Source organism: Myotis myotis, unplaced genomic scaffold (assembly GCF_014108235.1).
Source record: "Myotis myotis isolate mMyoMyo1 unplaced genomic scaffold, mMyoMyo1.p scaffold_m19_p_6, whole genome shotgun sequence".
Taxonomy (NCBI): domain Eukaryota; kingdom Metazoa; phylum Chordata; class Mammalia; order Chiroptera; family Vespertilionidae; genus Myotis; species Myotis myotis.
In genome coordinates this window covers 69802460-69806486 of record NW_023416368.1, presented here as the reverse complement: position 1 = coordinate 69806486, position 4027 = coordinate 69802460, and the positions used below count along the sequence as shown (strand labels likewise).

Here is a 4027-nt window from a genome sequence, read left to right as displayed (position 1 = left end):
AAAATATAACTCTTTTTAAATAAAAATTATTTTGTTTATTTTTGAAATAATGAGTATTTGTGTTCATTTTTAGAAACTGTCCTGTAATATGTCTCATTTTTTTGGTTCTTAAAAAATATTTTTATATGTTTTTATTAATTTCAGAGAGGAAGGGAAAGGGAGAGAGAGATAGAAACATCAATGATGACAGAGAATCATTGATCGGCTGCTTCCTGCATGCAACCCACCACAGATCAAGCCTACAATCTTGGCATGTGCCCCAACCTGGAATTGAACCATGATCCCCTGGTTCATGGATCAATGCTCAACCACTGAACCACACCAGCCAAGCTATATTGTTTTGGGTTTTTTTAAAAAATATATTTTATTGATTTTTTACAGAGAGGAAGGGAGAGGGATAGAGAATTAGAAACATCGATGAGAGAAAAACATTGATCAGCTGCCTCCTGCACATCCCTTACTAGGGATGTGCCTGCAACCAAGGTACATGCCCTTGATCGGAATCGAACCTGGGACCCTTCAGTCTGCAGGCCGACGCTCTATCCACTGAGCCAAACCAGTCAGGGTTATATTGTTTTTCATAACATAAAATGGGAGAAGTGATTCACAGTAGGTTATTGCCTAGAAAATACTGAAATCTTACTTAGATAATATAGAACTATGATGCCAAAAGGTTTGTTTTCTCTTGAGCCACACTTGCTTTTTTCCTTTATTTTCAAACCCTGTATTTTATAAAGTACTTCTGGGAAAATAATAAGAATTATTGAGGCCAGCAATTCCTACTAAGTATAGTGTTCAAGCATAATGTGGTTGATACTCTGATATCTGAGAAGAGAATTAGATATGATTTTCTGTTCAGAAAATTTCAGGCTAATACATGCTAATAAATGCTGAACTGAACTTATTAAGATAAAATGTTCTTGTAAATCAAATGATAGTCATTTTCTTTAAAAAATGATGATAGCAGGTGTTCCAATCTGAGCCATTCATTTGCAACATGATTTAAAATTAGCAAATGTCAACATGATGGAGAGTTAGTTTCTGAAAATATAGTGAACGCAGACTACGTTCCATGTATGCACTGAAGCATAAGTAATAATCCTTGATGGTGCATTTTGGTTTGCAGCATCTTCCAATACATTAAATTATTTGCTGCTTATTACAACTTTGTAACAGAGAACACAAAAATATTTTTATTATTCACATTTTTTCAGATGAGAATTTGAGGGCTCAGAAAGATTTCATAACTCATCCAGGGTTACATAATTTATAGAGCAAGAATTTAAAACCAAGTCTTCTGACCATGAGTTCTATAGTTATTCCACCATATGAAAATCTTCCTGCATTTTGAATATTCCACACAGAATAATGGATCCTAAAAGCAGGTAATAGGACAGCCTTCATGTCTGTTGTATTAGAAGCCACCCAGCATATGAAGTAAAGTCAGTGGAGAGAAAAAGATAATCTACACAGTTTTCTATCCTCGTCTTCCTCACCGTTTTCTTGATGTTTGATAAATTTTTTACATAGAAATAAATTTAATAAAAATGCATCATTTAAGAAAATACATTAAAATACATTTGTCTTCACTATGCATTCTAAATTTATTCTTCAACTAATATTGTCCTGATTAATATTTAACCAGTTTTGTCCAAGATAAATTAAAATATAGCAGAATTTGGATCAGTCTTACACAAGATTTTTTTTTAAATTCATTAAAGCATAAATGAAAGGTATTGAAGGTGCCCAGTGGCTGCTTCTTACTATGGTTCAATACATAATGGCCCATTTTGACAGATAAGTGCCCAATATTTTACAAAATTGTCTATTTTCTCAGTAAAGCAAGATATCTGTTCTTTTCTTATTGATTAAGGTATTACATATGTGTCCGTATCCCCCATTTGCCCCCCATCCCCCACTTATGCCCTCACCTCCCTGGTGTCTGTGTCCATTGGTTAGGCTTATATGTATACATACAAGTCCTTTGGTTGATCTCTCCCGCTTCCCCCCGCCCTCCCCTACCTTCCCTCTGAGGTTGATGGTCTGATCAATGCTTCTGTGTCTCTGGATCTGTTTTTGTTCATCAGTTTATGTTGTTCATTATATTCCACAAATGAGTGAGATCATGTGATATTTATCTTTCTCCGACTGGCTTATTTCGCTTAGCATAATGCTCTCCAGTTCCATCCATGCTGTTGCAAATGGTAAGAATTCCTTCTTTTTCAGCACAGCATAGTATTCCATTGTATAGACATACCACAGTTTTTTAATCCACTCATCTGCTGATGGGCACTTAGGCTGTTTCCAAATCTTAGTTATGGTAAATTGTGCTGCTATGAACATAGGTGCATATATCCTTTCTGATTGGTGTTTCTAGCTGTGTGATCCCACTTCTAGGAATATATCCCAAGATATCTGTTTTTTTGCACATGGCTCTCAAATTACAAATCTGTTCCGATTGCTGGTAATGTTATGGACAGGATGATTAAAAGCATATTTAAGTGATAATGCTTTCCTTGTATGCAACTCAAGAAAGAAAATTGGAGGAAAAGTACATCCATGATTCAAACTGATTCAAACTCTAAGTTGCTTTTAAGGAAAAGAGACAATATTGGATCCATAATTTTGGATAAATGGCACAGGATAAAATATGAATGATCCGCTGTCACAAAAATATGAGGCCAATCCAAAGTAGCTGGGCCACCAGCCCTACAAAGACCACTGTTCTTCAGTGCAGACCATGCAACAGGTAGCAAAGTTTGAAGCTCCCACTAACCAGGGGAACCAGCATCCATTTTTTTGTAATAATTTAAAATTTAATATTTTAGAAATAGCATTAAAACAGAAATCATGTGCAAAATCAAAACATTGCAATTTCTTATTAATTTTGTTGAAGAGTTTTGATTTTGTTTTAAATGCCTATTAGGAGTTTGCGACAAGATCATATTTCCAATACTTATTAAGACTCCTTTGGGGCTTGTGGTTCTTACAGAACACTACGCAGACCTCAGACTACTTGAAGAGTTTTACCCAAAAGATGGATGTCAGGCCAAACCACACAATTTATATCAATGACAAAATTTTAAAAAGAAGAATTGAAGAGCCCCCTATATGATCTGTTTTCTGACTTGGGCATGTGGTAGGTACTGTGGTATTAAAGAGCATGAAGATGAGGTAGCAAGCCTTTGGTATATCTGAAGAATTGGGCTCATCCAAGAATGCCCTCAGACAGTTACAAGGATTTCCATTTGATGGTAAACCAATGCAAATCCAGTGTGCAAAAACAAATTCCGATATAATACCTAAAACACGTGGCACTTTTGCTGACAAAGAAGAGAAAAAAGCCAAAACTGTGGGACAGACAGCAATAACCACAAATAAAAAGCCTGGTCAGGTAACACCAAATTCAGCTAACACCCAAGGAAATGCGACACCACATTCTCAGGTACCTGATTACCCTCCAAACTATAGTTTTTCCTTAATAATTTACCAGAAGAGACTAATGAAATGATGTTACCCATGCTGTATAATCAGTTCCCTGGCTTCAAGGAGGTACGTTTGGTACCTGAGAGGCATGACATTACATTTGTTGAATTTGAAAATGATGGACAGGCTGGAGCTGTCAGGGAAGCTTCACAAGGATTTAAGATCACACCGTGTAATGCCACGAAGATCGCCTATGCTAAGAAATAACATTTGGGAAAGTTATCTTTAAAGGACTTGGTGTTATTTATAGTGTTTGTTTTGATAACATGTGGTCAGGCCATTTTAATAGTTGAGGGTGGGGGGAAGTGAAAATGAAATTTTTGTGCAGGTTTTTAAAAATTACCTAGTCTTTCTTTAGCCTTAGGTAACTATGAACTTTAAAGGCCTAATTCTATATAATAAACTTTTATTTGTATTTTGTAAAAAACAAAAAACTAAACAAAACAAAACCCCACAACTCTATAGGTCTCTCCCAGCCTCACACTTTTAACCTTCTGTATTCCTTGTCTTGAACGTATAAATGTTCTCTAACGAAAAAGAG

The 4027-nt window shown here is 35.6% G+C and overlaps 1 pseudogene; it reads left to right on the top strand.

Annotated features, from left to right (window-relative positions):
• The first annotated feature begins 3037 nt into the window (after nt 1-3037).
• LOC118658627 lies at nt 3038-3693 on the top strand (annotated as a pseudogene).
• The last annotated feature ends 334 nt before the right edge of the window (nt 3694-4027 follow it).